The sequence below is a fragment of the Tenrec ecaudatus genome, chromosome 13 (genome assembly GCF_050624435.1).
Source record: "Tenrec ecaudatus isolate mTenEca1 chromosome 13, mTenEca1.hap1, whole genome shotgun sequence".
NCBI lineage: Eukaryota > Metazoa > Chordata > Mammalia > Afrosoricida > Tenrecidae > Tenrec > Tenrec ecaudatus.
The window spans coordinates 87118330-87134508 of record NC_134542.1 but is presented as its reverse complement, the minus strand read 5'-3'; positions in this window follow the sequence as shown (position 1 = coordinate 87134508).

Sequence of the window (16179 nt, the reverse complement as noted above, 5' to 3'; positions counted from 1 at the left end):
TACATGTAATTGTGTCTTGAAGCATGGTGTAGCATGGGTAACAGTCTTCACACGGGGTACTCGTATGTGGATGCATCTGCATGTGGGCGGACCCGCCTCGAGACGGGGAGAGGAGCGGTGTCTCCGTTCCTGAGACCATTGGAAATGTGTGTTTTCCTATGGTCTTCCCCCAAAGCAGTCTCGACCCCCAGGTTGAGAGCCGTTGACCTAAAGACTTGGTTTTAGGATGGAGGCATTGTGATTTACGGGAAGCATTCCAGATGCTTCTAATGTGGCTCCTGCATGACAACTATTATCTGCTACAATCTGTCCATCCTTTCCTTTCTTGCTTCTCCATCTTATTCTCTCCCTCTTCCTCAAAACTCTTTAGAAAAAGGGCCTCCTGGTTGTGTCTTCAACACACCAAGCATGCTCCCATTTCAGTCTTTGTGCTGACTAATGACTCTTCCAAAACTCACTCATCTTTACTCTTTCACAACGTACAGGTCCATACCTAAAGGGTCAAGCTTCGTGTACCACACTCTCTAGAAAGTCATGAATGGAAACAACTTGATTTAGCTCTAATTTTTGTTCATTCATTTCCCCCCTAGAGTAAAACGCCTAAAGCTAGATTAGATTGCTAGACTCTATTCTCATATGCAAATACAGCCACATCATATAACCATTTAGCCTTCACCTTGGTGAGTTGAGGTGCCATCTAAATGCAAACAACTGTCTAATTGAATCAGAGGCAAGATTAGTAGATTCCCTGCATCCAGGTTGAGGGCACAGTCTTGGGTAAATGTAACGTTCCTCGTAGACACATACATGTACTTCACATACACATATGAAAGAGAGATATGTACAGAGACTTGGAGCTAATGACTTGAAAGGTCTTTTCAAGCATATAGTTAATGATTGGTTTATTATAAATTAATAAGAACACAGAATTATAAATATTAATGATATGAACGCTGAGCCAAGGAATGAAGTTTGCTTCCATTAGTAAATCTTGTTCCTTTCCCAGAGCATATAAAAACAAATCAAAGTGTCTGCCAACAAGTTGATTCTGATTCACAGTGACCTTGAGGGCAGAGTAGAACTGCCCCTTTGGGTTTCTGAGAGGACCAGTCTTTATGAGAGCAAACAGCTTCGTCTTTTTGTTTTAGAGTAACTGGAGGGTTCAAACTGCTGACCTTGAGGTTCGTAGTCCAGTGCCTAGCCCACTAGGCTGCCAGGGCTCTGTTCAGAACACCAGTTACACCGAAATTACCTCCCATACCTATGCAATTTAGGTAAGACCAAAAATAGTGTTATGAAATTGTAAGTTCAAAGCCCACCTGGCCTCACCCTTCAAAATTCATTGCTGACTCTGGAGTGTCTCCCATATAAATAGCCCATCTCTGTACCTCTTGGCTAAGCTCTTGGGACCCACTCTATTGGACAGCTTCATATTTGTGATTAGGGTAATGGGGTTATTCCTGTGGCTTAAAGCATTGCATCTCTAAAATGGAATTATTCCTTGGGAAATGTACACTTTAAGCCTGCTTACTCATTTAAATTTCAGCATATGTATGTGTTTAGGAGTGTTTGGGGCTTAATAGAGACATGAGCTCAATAAGCATCTGTAGAATGAGTAAATAGATGGATTTAAGCAAACATGTTTTTTAAGGAAGCAACATGGACACTGAGACCTACTCTGAGATTCTATAGGTGTTCAATGATAAACCTAGAAGAGGGATCTGAGCACAGCAGAGCTACCTGGAGGCATTTCCACATACCCAAAGTTGAGGAAGGCGCCTTAGCCAATGATGCTGAAAATTCATCTCTTATACCCAGGGCACCCCCGGCAGAGGTCTCAGGCATTGTGTGTGTGGGTGAATGCATGCGCCAGTGATGTTAGAACTCACAAGAAAATTTACCTGTAAACATTTTCTAAACCTGAAGAAGATCAACATCAGTTCACAAGAGTATCCATCAAATATGAAATTCCTGCAAATCTATGTCTTCCTTCAGATGTATGCATTTTAAGTTGGGGATGGAGAAGGAACAGCACAGAGCCAGAAAAGACAGGGCAGGTCTTTTTGTATCGTTCTCCACTAGTAAGGTTCCCTCCTGTGCTAGGACTCAGCCAGGAAACGGGGGAAGCTTCTGCTCGAATGTAAGTTTGGACTGTGCATTTATTACTAAAGGAATCTCTTGCTTTGTGGTTTAAAGGTACTCTAGGGCATTTTGTTATCAAAGAGAGCCTAGAAAATATCATGGGGACTGCCCTGAAGTTTTCATCTGGAAGGAAGGGAAGTACTAACCGCACAGAACAAATGTGAAGAGACAGTGGGAGATAAAAAAGAAGCTGTTTATAATTTCATCCCATGAGTCATGTTAGCTTTGTATGTCTACTTCACAGCTCTGTTCCGATCAGTATGAAGTCGATTCTCATGTCAGCCTGAGGATACTTCTGTAACACGGCAAGCACATTTTTAGATGGCATTGAAATTTCTCACATGCTTTACTTTAAAATCAGCATGGAATGATTAAACTGGATTCTTTCTTTCAGTTCATTATAAAGAGAACTTCAAAGAAGACTTTTCTCTGAATTGACAAAGGATAGGAGTAAATAGGATAGGATAGGACAGGACAGGACAGGATAGTATAGGATAGGAGTAAATTCAATAGGCTAGTTTTATCAGTATCTGACTCAGACCTGACTTTCTCACTTATTTTGCTGTGATATAGTTAAGGTTTTTTGTGCCAACCTGGCTGATAAACACATGTGGGGTTAATTGAAGGGCGGAGGGATAAATGGCTCGGGTGAGCCTTACATTTCAGGTTCTTAGGTCTCTTGCTCTCTGATGGTTGGACCAGGGTGCAGCTGCCTTAGCCAGTTCCCACTTCAGCTGGAAAGGCTCACTTCCTATGAGACATCTCTGAGAAGTCGTATGGACCTACCCTGATGCAGCCCTGGGTGTTGGAGCAGCCATGTGGAGACCCCTGCCAGGGCTGAGATGCTTACACATTCACTGATTCAGCTTTCCTCCTGCATTTGGTGTCATAGTGTGTGTTTTGTGAGTTTGAGGAGGACTTTGTAGATCGGTGTTAGACATATGGGCTAATGTCGGACTTATAGGCTTGGACTGGACTGGGTTGGGATGCTTTGTTAATGTACACCTACCTTTTAGATAAAGTTCTCTCTTATCTACATATGAATCTCTGTGGATTTGTTTCTCTAGTCTACCCAAACTAACATACTTGCCATCACACAACATAGCTTGTGGTAGTTTGATTGTAGGAAATGATTAGGTATAAAGGAACGGAAAACCCATAAAAATCAAACCTGTTCCTTGCAAGTCAACTCCTCTGACTGCTGTCGATTCCATGTGTTACAAAATAAAACTCCATAGTGTGTCTTGGCTGTAATATCATGGCCGCAGATTGCCAGGCTGCTCTTTCGTGGCTCGAGGGCTGGGTTTGGAACCCAGTCTTTTGGTTAGCAGCCACCTGCAACACTGAGAGACCTTGAAGGAACGCTAGAGCTGTTGTTGATCACAGTGTCTGGGAGTTACATAATTTCATGTCAACTTGAAGATATAAAAGGTTAGGGGTGGAGTCTAGCCTGTCACTCAGATAACAGGCTGATGGTCCCTCCAGGTGGGCATGGCCTCCTGGGAACTTCCTCTCTCTCTGCCTTCACCTTCCTGCTGGCGAGCCACTCTGAGACCTGTGGAAGACTCGAAGATGTGTCCACCACCATTGGATCCACAAGACTGTGTCCCCACTGGCTGTGATCGTCCTACATTGTGCATCATTGTTTGTGACTGCATAAGTCTGAAGAGGGATTTATGGACTGGAATCAGACTTATTGATTTGATCTGCACTGGGCTAGGGTATTCTCCTGATTTATAACTACTTCTTAATATAAAGCTCTCTCTTACGCATATATGGATGTCATTGGATTTGTTTCTCTAAGCAATCTGGCCTAACACACAGTGTAACAAAGAAACTGTAAAGACCATAGCAAAATGAATGAATGATGGACATACTGCTAAAAAACTCTACAGACTTTAAATTTAAAAGGTGGACTACCGTTCTGTGGAAGAGGCTACATCAGATAACAGAGAGAGTTATGCCTTTTTAAGAACAAGGAGAATTCTGGTCTGTTCAAACCCATTGCTCTCTTAAAGTGAGGGACGCACACCCTTAATTTTACATTGGTCTGTAATGGAGATGAAGAGTCTGGGTAGCGCAAAGATTAAAACCTTGACTTCTAATTGGAAGGTTTTCTATTTGAACCAACCAGTAGCTCCACAGGAGAACCTAACAGAAGATATGCTCCTGTCCTGACTTCAGTCCAGGAAGCCCTGTGGGGAAATTCTACCCTGGTCTGGGAGGTCTGTGAGCAACAACAACATAACAGAGTCACAATTTTAGTCCCACACAACCGTCATCAAATTCCACAAAATGCCCTCTCCTGGGGGAAATGACTGCCTTCTTTCCTAATTGTGTAGATGTGTGTTGAGAGTTGCAGCCTCGCAAGAAGGAAGAGACCTTGTGTTGCCTGTCTTCCTGTGGACAACAGGTTCTTCTGAGCACAATGGGTGTCAGAGAAGGCTCTCGACCAAGTTTCTGGTGTTTTATTCCTTTGGAACACATATTGCAGTCTATTGTCAGATCTGAAATACAAACTTTCTATTGTCCAGATCTGAAATACAAACAGCATTAACACTGATGTTCTGTGGCTTCAGAATTCATCTCACAGCCCCCCCCCTCTCTCTTTTTTAAGACTAATTACTATAGTGGGCAGGGCACTCCTTCTTTGTGAAAGTTAGGTCAGAAGAAATTGAAAATTCAAAACGACCATAAAGCATGGTCTCAAAAAGAGAAGCAATTAAAAATCAGTTGACAGTGATCGCGAATCCTCAGCCCCATGTCTCTGACTTGAAACTTCCCATGTTGTTGAAGCCTCAGCGAAGTGACTCTTTTTATCCCTCCTGAGAATCACAGAGATAAAACATTCCCTTGGAGAAAATCCCTCACTTTCGTGCGTAAGGGTGCTTAAAATTTTATATAGGTGTGAATAAGTATAGGTCATCTTTCCCTTTGCCATTTCTGAAAATGAATTTTCTCCTTGTGCCTCTTGAGAGGATGAACAGAGAAAGCATCTCAGATCGGGTAAGTGGGGCTGGTTCCGTCTTCTGTAAGATTAATAACACACTAAGCACTTCTCACAGTTAATATATTTATGAGCAGAAATACCTTTAGGCGAACCAAGACCGTTGCCTTTGCTACCAACACTTATTTATTGTCTTTCTCCTCTTTATGTAGCTCCTTCCCAGACTTCTGTGTCCAGCCTTCAGGCTGACTGGTAAATGCCCACCTCACCCATCTGTTTGTATATTCCCGTGTTCCCTCCAGGTCAGGTTTGTCTTGGCTCCTTTGTTCTTATTTCAACGGACCCTTATTCATTCCATGCCCATAGGTGTTGTTTGGTATCTAGCAGACAAATGTGATCAAATCCTCCTCTTAAAGGTAGTGTTTCCAATTATGAGCCATTGTTGTGATGGAGTGAAAGTGCTTGGGATGGCTCTTCCACCCGTAGCCTTTGTAACTCCCACCTAGTGACTAGGTTCCTGCATGAAAATAAGGCGCAGAGGATTCTAACTTGAAATTGGTCAAGTCCTCTGAGTGAGCCATTTCAGAAGCAGAAAGACAGGAAAATCCCCTGATCATTAAGAAAGAGAAGCCACCATGGGCTCATGTGTGAGAACCCTGCCTGATGTGGCAGAGACAGCAGAGGCCATGCCATGCTGAGACCATGACACAATCAGAGGGGCCCTATTAAAACCATGTGGCAGAACAGTGGATTCCCTCCATGGAGCAAGGTAGAGACCAAAAGACCATGTGGCTGAGTAGGTGAGGAAGGGGCTTAGGTCTGAGATGAGGCACTGTTGTGGGGAAAAATACTACTTCCTTAATGCTTTCTAATCCTGATTTTTAGTAACTTGTTGACCTTCTCTAGCAAATCCCCATGATCATGGATACTGTCTGTGAGTTCCATGTGTAGCTACTGCAATGCATTATCAAGCCCAGCAGAAAAGTGATGTGTGGAGAAACAGTGCCATGAGAGAAAAGGTCTGTGCCAGAGTAGGGTAAAGAACGTTGGGCGTTGGGGCACCTCTGACCTCTCCCTTGAGACAGTCAGCCTTGGAGTGGTGTGGAATTAGTCTCCTTTTGCCCAGCTTGAGCCAGAGAAGGCCCCCTATACCATTTTCTCTCTCGTGTTATGGAAGCCTTGTGTCACGTGCACATTTAATGTAAATAAATCCAGCCTGAGCACAGGGATGGAGAGTGGGGAAAGATGAGAGAGAGAACGTCAATAACCAAACCAATTGCTAAGAAGTTGAAGTTAATGCTGACTCATGGCGACCTCATGTGTGTTAGCATAGAATTGTGTCACAAAGGACTTTCAATGGCTACTTATTTTGGAAGTGGATTGCCACGTCTTTCTCCTCACATGCCTCTGGATCGACTCAAAGTGCCATATTGCTGGTTAGTGATGGAGCCTTTTAACCATTTACACAATCCAGGGGACTCCAGAAAAGTATATCCTTACTGTAATTGAGCTGATTCTTACTCATAATGACCCCATGTGACAGGCTGTACATTTGTTTCAGGAACAGAAAGCCTAGCTTCTTATTTCCCCCTCAGCGCCACTCGGGGGTTTGAACTCCTGAGCTGTGGCTAGCAGCTCAGTGCCTTACTCACTGGGCCACCTGGGTTCTGCAGCACGGAAGGTGGAGAGGAGTCATTTGTTTCTGTTCCACTTACTCTGCTAAGGCCAGGAATCGACAAGGGTTGAAATATCTGACTACTCAGTTTCTGAATTTACAATGTGAATCTTTGTTGGGCTGATTAGGTTGTGAAGTTTAAGCCTATGAAGATTTCCTATAGTTGGACCAACTACTGCATCTGGTGACCAATTGAATAATTTTCTGTTCCAGTTGTGTGTGTGTGTGTGTGCGTGGGGGGGGGGAGACCCTGACAGTGTTTAATTCACTGGGAAATGGGTAATTTAAGGGACTCTCAAGGGTAATTGGTCTGTGAAGAATTATACCTTAGGTTTTATCTTTAACACTAAACAGGGCTTTCTATATATTTTTTGGATTTTAATAGACTTGAATGGCATGACCTAAATGAATGAGCAGCCTGGTAATTACAGGTACCTGCTTGGGTTTTTTTTGTGGCAGGATAACCAGGGGTACTTTTCAAATATGTCCAGAGGCTATGTTCTGCTCTGACCATCAGTAATAATGATTTAGAAAATTTACACAGGGCTGGGGTGGAAGAACTGATCTCGAGGACATGGTCTCTAATTCAGGGAGCTATTCATCAATGCCACTCAGGGCTGCTCAGTGAATTCTACGCAGTAGGAAGCATTTTTCAGATGCGCTTTCCTAAGAATTTGTTTTTTTCTTTATTAAAAGCTGAGTGGATAGAGAACTAATTACCAGATATCAAGTGATTTCTAGAGAACACCCCCCCCAACATTAATTTATCCAGGAAATATATACATATTTGAATGCTGCCTAAATGCCCACATTACTCCTGGCTTGAAGAACACCAGTGAGCCAGACAGACAAATCCTTGGACCACTGAGGCTGACATGGAATGGGAAGGCGGAAGACCATGAACAAACATAATAACACAACAGCAAATAGTGACCGACTAGGTTGGCATATCATGGTCTCTGTGTGGCTGCTGTAGGTTAGAGAAGACTGTTCAGGTTTAGGCTGAGCTATGAGTCAGAATCGACTCAATGGTAGTGAGTTTGTTTTGTTTTTGTTTTTGGTGATTGATGAGAAAGGGTCAGCCATGCCCAGAGAGCAGAGACACTCTGCTACTAGAGGGCACAGCTGGGACAAAGCCAATGGCATGGATGAGTCAGCGTTTGAAGAACAGAGGCACGGCAGCATTTTCTTTGTATCAAAATGGAAAGTGGAGGGAGAGGCCGGCAGAGAGATTATCATAAAATATCAGCATAGCAAGAATTTATTCAATAAATTAGAGATGATAGTGTATAAAAGTACTTTTTAAAAGCATTTAGACCGTGTACTCCTATCAAATGTTTTCCATTTCAGAAGAATAGTCAGTATTCTCAGAAACTAATATAAATGCCTGAGTGGGAGGAAGTGAGCAATTCCAGGGAGCCAGGCTAGGGGACAGGGAAAATGAGGAGCACAGAAAAAAGGTCATTAGACATTCGAAATGCAAAGAGTCCTGGTTAAGATAGGACGTAGGAAAAACAGCCTAAAGCATTAGTTCATAGGCAACCAGCGTGTACCACCTGTTGATCTCCCTCACAATTTATGTTAGTGCGCTATCACAATATTATTGTTTATTGGGTGTGTTGTGGCAATGGAAACATGGGGACAGGGGACAAAGAATTTCACCAATACCTTAATGATAATGGATCCAGCACCACTGTCACATGATCATCTGTAATATGACTACGGTGTCTTTGTGTTTGCATAGCTTATGTACATATTGACAGATATACAGCATATGCATTAGCTCATCCAATTCTGTACACTTGGCCAGTCTCAACTAAGGCTTGTCACTATCTAAATTAATACCTTAAGGAAATGAAAATTATAAATGCTCGAATTTGATAGACCAACCAAACAATAATACTCCCTGAAATGGTGCAAACACATTAAAACTGAAAAGAACAAAAAATGTCTACTGCCTTGTGATAGGTTTGTGTGCCAACACGGCCCCTGTCAGATTTGGGTGGAGTTTAGCCTGTCAATCAGGTCACAGCTTGATGACATCCTTGGGAGGTGCAACCAACGTAAAGGGCCCTCCATGGGCTGGCCTCCCCCTCTCTCTGTCTTCAGCTTCGTGTTGAGAAGCCACGCTGAGACCGCCCGAGCCCCGTGATGAGGCCACTGCCGTTGGATGTTGGATCCAAACCACTCTGCCCCAGCAGTCAGTGAGCCTCCTGCAGTCTGCATCATTGCACGGGCTGCGCGAGTCGGAAGAGGGGCTTTGGGACTGGTATCGGACTTATGGACTTGAGGTGGACTGGGGAGGGGGGTGTTTTATTGGTGCACGATTACTTCTTGATATGAAGCTCTTTCTTATACTTATATGAGTGTGTCCAGCTGTGTTTCTCTAGTCGACCAGGCCTACCACACGCCTGTAGCAAATCCTCTGGCCGTAGAGCTGGCAGGGTCCTCTTACACTTTCACAAACATCTCTACATATACCCAGGAATCACACTCTTCATTGTGAAGATAAAAACCAGGGTAGCAGAAATGTGTATTTTCAAAAAATTCACTAGGAAACAATGGTGCACCCTCTGTATGTGTCTTATTTTAAACTCCTGGGACCATATGTTTGACCAGTGGATCTGCTGCTTTGCATTCCATCAGACTCCAGATGTGGTTGACTATGATTGTGGTAGCGAGTGTGGAGGCTGGAAACAGACTTGGGCTTGTGGGTTGTTGCTATTCCCAGTAGCAGGGCTGAACAGTCACAGCCAAGCACAAGCAATACACTCACCCTGCAAGGTAAAATGTCAAACTTTTCAGCGATGCTGCTAACATAAATAAAACCGTACTTGAAGAGGCAAATTTCTGGCACCTGTGAGAGAATTTAGAGTTATTATTCAAGACCTCCCCAAGTAAAAATATCATTGATCATTTTTTGTCTTCTTTAGCATGGAAAGTTAAAGATGATACCATATGCATTATTGGATATTTCCAATTGATTACCAACTGGTTCCTTCCTCTGGTGCTTTAATGCTTCCCCTTTCCCCCACTATTATGACTCTGATTCGACCTTACAAATCTGGCTAGATCAGAGTATGTACACTGGTACAGATAAGAGCTTGCAACACAGGGAACCCAGGAAAGATAAACCCCTCAGGATCAATAATGAGAATAGTGATACCAGGAGGGTAAGAGAAAGTTGGGGGGGAAAAGAGGGAACTGATCACAATGATCTACATATAATTCCCTCCTAGGGGGACCAACAACAGAAAAGTGGGTGAAGGGAGGCACCAGTCAGTGTAAGGCATGAAAAAATAATAATAGTTTATAAATTATCAAAGGTTCGTGAAGAGGGAGGATGGGGGAGGGAAGGGAAAAATGAGGAGCTGATACCAAGGCCTCAAGTAGAAAGAAAATGTTTTAAAATGATGATGGCAACAAATGTACAATTGTGCCTGACACAGTGGATGTGTGCATGGGTTATGATAAGAGCTGCATGAACCCCGAGTAAAATGATTAAAAAAAAAGAACTGGTTCCCAAAATAAAGAGTGTGTGGGGGTTAGACTTTTGTTGTTGCTACTCTATTGCTTTACTCCCTCTTCAAACTGTGGCATTCACACCATGCCCACAGTTGCATCTGTTGTCTAGATGTAACGCAGAGGAATAAACAGCGTGGCTTTGGTGGTTTCTAAATAGAGACAGAGTGACCACCTCTGTGTGTTCTGAGGAGCCTCTTTCAGATAAGATCCTGTAACCTGATAGCAGGAATTGTTGTTAGATGCCTTCCAGTCAATTCTGACTGATAGCGACCCCATGTTCCACAGAGCGAAAGACTGTCTAGTCCAGGACCACGCTCGTAATTGTTTCCCATGTGTGCCCATTCGTTGTTGCAGCCACTCTGTCAGCCCATCCTTTTGAGAGTCTTCCTCGACTTCACCGACTTTACCCCTCATTCACCAAGCATGATATCCTTCCCCAAGGACAGGTCCTTTTAAAAAACAGTTTTATTGGCATATAATGAATACTTCAATGGTTTGATAATTTAAACTTTAATATTAAATATGACTATGAAAATACTAATATTAAAAGACTTATATAATCAACACCAGAAACCATTTTAGAACATTTTCTTCTTATTTCTTGTAATCATTGCTGTTGGCTCCCCATTTCCTCTCAACCTCCCCCTGCCTTACTCCCAAGAAACCATTAATCCAGTAACTGTCTGAAGATTTATCTATCCTTGATTTCATCTACAGGAAAATATACCAAAACAAGAACAAACCCCAACAGTGAAAAGTTAAACAGAGAAGAAGTTCAACTGAGAAGAAAATGGAAAATATGAAAAATTAGAACAAATTTAAAATGGGTCAAAAGGGATATCAAATAATAGGTGTTAAATTTTCACATAGCGGCATTTGCATAATCCACTTTCCAATGAATTCCGCATTATAGCAAGTATCACTACTTGACTCGTATATAATGAGGGAATTCTCAGGAGGCTGAATCCGTCTGTTTCCCCTTCACGTTTTTCAACAACTGGAACAACTTTTAAATGGGCCAAAGGGACATCAATTATATTAAAATTTGACCTCACTATAGACTTGACAATACTCTCTTTCTGAAAGCTGAGCTATTATATATAACCCCCGACTGTGGTCCATTCACCAGTAGATGCGTCAAAGGCACATCGGGCTTCCACTGTCACACATAGCCTTCTGAAAACTGGGTGTTCAAAATTCAAGCTCTGATATAATTTTCTTCTGCAGGTTTGAATTTTAGTGTTCACAGTCCTTGGATTATACAGGCTGGTGTGCGTGTTTTATGTGGACGTAGTTGACACTCACTTAGATGGCTGCAGCTTGAAGACAAGTGTGTAAGAACCCAGACATTATTTCTTCTTATAGCCGGGCACCATTTGTTTCTTCACCATCTTTTGCTGTAGGACCCATCTCTTCAGTGATCTCTTCATGAGGGTGAGCATCAAGCAGGGCCATGACATAAAAAAAAGAATTGTTCTTAGATTGGGACTAGAATTATGTGTGAGTCCCAAATCCATTCATACATCTATTTTTATATGTCTCTGGTTTACATTAAAGTACCAGCTTATGTAACATTACCATTATTATTACCATCTTATAGAACATTATCAATCATCTCCCTGAGGTATAAGGTAATTCTAGTACTTTAGTCATTAATTTATCCAATGGCATAGAATTGAAAACACTGTTGAGAAAAGGAAATTATATGAGCAGAGACCAGATACTAACTCCAATACAGGAATTGATGATTTGTACAGATTGAATACATAAGTGGCTGCGCATTATTTACACAAACGATGAGGGTTGGTGATAGGGTAAAACTTTCCATAATATTCATTCACACTGGCAGTGCAATGCCTCAAGGCAAGAGATTGTGACCAAAGTACAATACCCACCAGATGTATGTCCTTGGGATAGCAATCGCCTGCTTCTTCTCACACTAGGGAGGCTCAGCATTAAGTCCAAGGGTGACAGGAGAGTCTGAGGTGAAGTCCAGTTCACTTGTGGGGTTTCCCCTTGGAGTCCTTCTGGTATGAGCTGTGAAGAATGCTGTGAACTTTGAAGGCACAGAGTATAAATTCCCAATAGTCTATAGCACATGGCCTGAGTCACCAAGGACTGGATAGAAACTAGGTCAAAATGTCCGATTAGGAATACAGTACCAGGCATATTTCCCCCTTGGGTTGTCTATAAATATTGTTAATCACTTTTTCCCAATGGGTGGTTTCTCCTCCCTTCCCAACCAACAGACATTCCCACCTTCCCCTATCTTTACTTAAACTTCCAGGCAGTTTCCCTTATTGATCATTTAGGAGTTTCTGTTGATTTGGGATGAATTTAGCATAATTGTCTATGACAGCAACGGAATGATCTCTCTCTCTCTCTTTGCACCTTGAAAAACTGACCCTAGCTGAAGTGAGGTCTTCTCTGAGGTGGTTTCTAAGATGTACTTATAGAGGTGTTGATATATGACTTATGGGACCGAGGCAACTTCTCTACCTCATTGCTCAGGAGACCTGATAGGAAGATTATATGACCTGGGGGCACAAGCCTGCCTTCACCTTGGTGTTCACCCTTACAGTAGTGGACCCAAACAATATTTGTCCTTTCATTTTTCACAGCTCCCAAGGTTCCTAGATTCATATTTATATGTTGTACAGATTTTTAATAGATCTGTACAGATATTTATTTGGATTTTAAGCTGCGAAGGTCCCAGAAGCTTAACTCCCTTCTCGGTATTAAGGTCAAGTGTTCTTTGAGGAGGCAGCTCTTTCCAGATATATTTTGACCGTCTTTCAATTTTGGGGGCTCATTATCAGACAGTATTCCATGGTTATTCATAAGATTTTTACTTGTTAATATTGTTATAAGTAGCTCTCCAGGTTCCTTCTAGTCTGTTTTAGTTTGTAAGCCCTATAGGAGCCCACCCATGATAGGTGGTCCTACTGGTACTTGAAATACTTGTGGCCATGATTTCTAGGATCCTAGCAACACTTATGTCACCACAGTATCACAGACTATCGATAGGAGCATCGTAACAGGTGTAACTTCAGGGGTATGATGACCATGGTCACCCCAAAGCTGATTCTCACAAGATAAAGATCAGACATACTTCTCTCCCTCCACGGTACTCCCCACATCTCCTCTGGGTTCAACAATCTATTGAAATGGCCACATGAACGCATACTTAAATGGCTTATTAAGGAAGAGTACAGCTTGGGATTGGGATTTCTAGGCTACAACTCAGGATCTGGAAGCACGTAGGCTAAGAGTCCGTCTTCAGTGAAGCCCGGCTCCTTTGGTTACTCTTGCCATACAAGACCCTTCATGACTCTCGTGGGGACAGGATCCTACCTGACTGTTTAGGAAAGTATCTTGCTGGCTCCTTCAGTATAGGCCCCTTCTATGCTATCCCAGGACAGGCTCTTCCTGGCCCTGCCCTCTACTATCACCAGTTCTACTACGGGACCACTTCTGAACCTGCAGCTGTCAGCTCTGCTCTGGGGCCTGTGCCTGATCTCTTGCCATTTTCAATGGTACAGCTCTTGTAGGAGGTTTGTCTTTGCTTGCTTTCTTCTGTCTTCTGCCTGCTTCGTCCTGGTTTTTGTACTGATAAACTTCTGTGGGGTCAGCGGCTTAAAAAACACTATGTCAGGGGTCCATTTCAAGAGATGGTTTTTCTCAGCATAGGGCTTCAAACTGATTAATATGCTCTACGTAGACCAGGACCATTGCTTGCACAGCAGGACAGCTGGGCCACAGCTCATTTCTTTTGCATAGTCTATTGACTGATCCTTGTAAGGTGTATACCAATCACAGGACAGATTGCCAAGGGGCAGGCAAGAAATATCAATCAAGTTGTTCACAGCTTACTCAGGAAATGTCAATTAACTTGGAAAAGTAACAGACCCTCTGAAATAGAGTATTAAGAAAAAGGTAACTCCTTATGGCTCAGGGAAAACTCTTTCAAGTTGTTTTCCCAAAGAACCAAGGCAAAAGGCCCCAGAAAGGATTTTGTTGAATAAAAATGTGGGTATATATACACACACACACATGCTAATGTATATGTCTGAGGAGGCTTTTAAATGTTTGTGGAAAATATAATTAAAATTTAATAATTCTTGCACAAACTTTTTGCAGTCCCTTTGCATACATGTGATAAATAAATAAATATATAGCTTATGTAAAAATACATATTGCTTATGTGTTGTGTAATGGAAAAGTCCCCCAAAACGTGGGAGGGATTGTTCCAAAGGGGGGAAAAGGAAATGGGGCCTGACTGTGATTCTTTTATTCTGGTTGTGCTAGCAAAATAATAAGGAGGGGTGGAAAGGATGAAAAGGGTGGAGGGCTTTCTAAAAATATATGCTTAAAACAATGACACCTTTTTGAAAAATGAATTTTTGGTAAACTGTACATTATAACCCAAAGTGGAGGGCTTGACTCCTTGTTTTCTTTGTGACCAACCATGCAGCTAAGAGCTGACTTCATGACAGTCCCCCAGAAAGGCAGGCGCTGTGTGGGAAAGAGGGGAAATATGGCCATATCGATCGTCTTTGAGCTTTCGGGTCTACCTTTACCAATTCACTGCTTGAGGCTTGTTGCCAAGTAAGCTTGGACTATTTGGGACCCGCAATCACCCCTTTCTAGAGGAGACTGTGTTAAAAAAGAAGAACATAACATTTACAGTCAGTTGATCCTGCTCTGATGCACGTTGGGCTTGGCCTGGTTTCCAATATTTTCTGTTTTGTTTTTCCCATTGGGGTTAATCTCAGATGTATTTTGTCATTGGGGGCCACCCTCTTGAATTTTGGTTATATGTTTTCCTGTTTTCAGTATATGAAACCTGGGATTGATGAATCTATTGAGACAGCAAGTAGAGTAAGGGTTTCTGGGGGTTACATGGTTGGGGGTGTGTTGATAAAGGGGAACTGATGTCAAGGAGTTCAAGAAGAAAGAGAATGTTTGGAAACTGATTGTGGTAGCCATGGTACAAACAAACATGGTAGCCATGGTTTGTTGCGACTGAACTAGGGAATTATATGATATCTGTATTAACTCCCAATAAAATGGCTTTGGAAAAAATCATAGTTAAAAAATTAACAACAATAAAGCCATAGACTTTGAATTCAGGTAGATTTGCTCTCCATCTCTGAAGACACTCTCGCATAGTTATCTGTTCTGAGGCCAGCTACTGTCTCACTCTGAACGTTTCCTTTTTCAAAAGGCAAGAAAGAAAATAATCTTACAGGGTTGCTGGGGGAATGAAATGAGATCGTATGTGTTATGTACTGACAAATATAAGAGAGAAGTTAAGAGCAAAGAAACAATTCTTTCTGCTACTTCCCTCCTGGGGTCCATTTCTAGGGGAACCAACCACGCAGGTTTTCCTGTAAAGTATTAGACTTTCTGGGCTTTTGTACAGAAAGTTAGATCTTATAGGAAACCCTTTAACCTTGGAAAAAATGGGACAAACCTCTTGGACAACCACCTCCTTGGTCCAACCTTCTTAATTATAATATGCATTTCTTGTCTTCTTCGTTGTTCTTTTTCAGTATTTCGCTATCATGTTTGTTTATTTAATAAACCTTTACATAGTGCTTAGGAGTCCCCTGGGTGGGGAAAATGGTCACCAGCGTGGCAGCTAATCGAAGAGCTGGTGCTTTGAGCCCACCCAAAGGCTCTTCAGCAGAAAGGTCAAGCAATCTAATTATGAAAATTCAGGTTTTAGAAAACGTGGCACATTTGGGATTGCCGTGAATCAGAATAGATGAGATGGTAAGTGGTTTGGTTCAGCTTATATGGTGCTTGCTGAGAGGGTCCATGGAAGAATTCTCTCCTCCCAGGCAGGAGACCTAGGTTTGATTCCCTGCGGATGCACCTCGTGGAC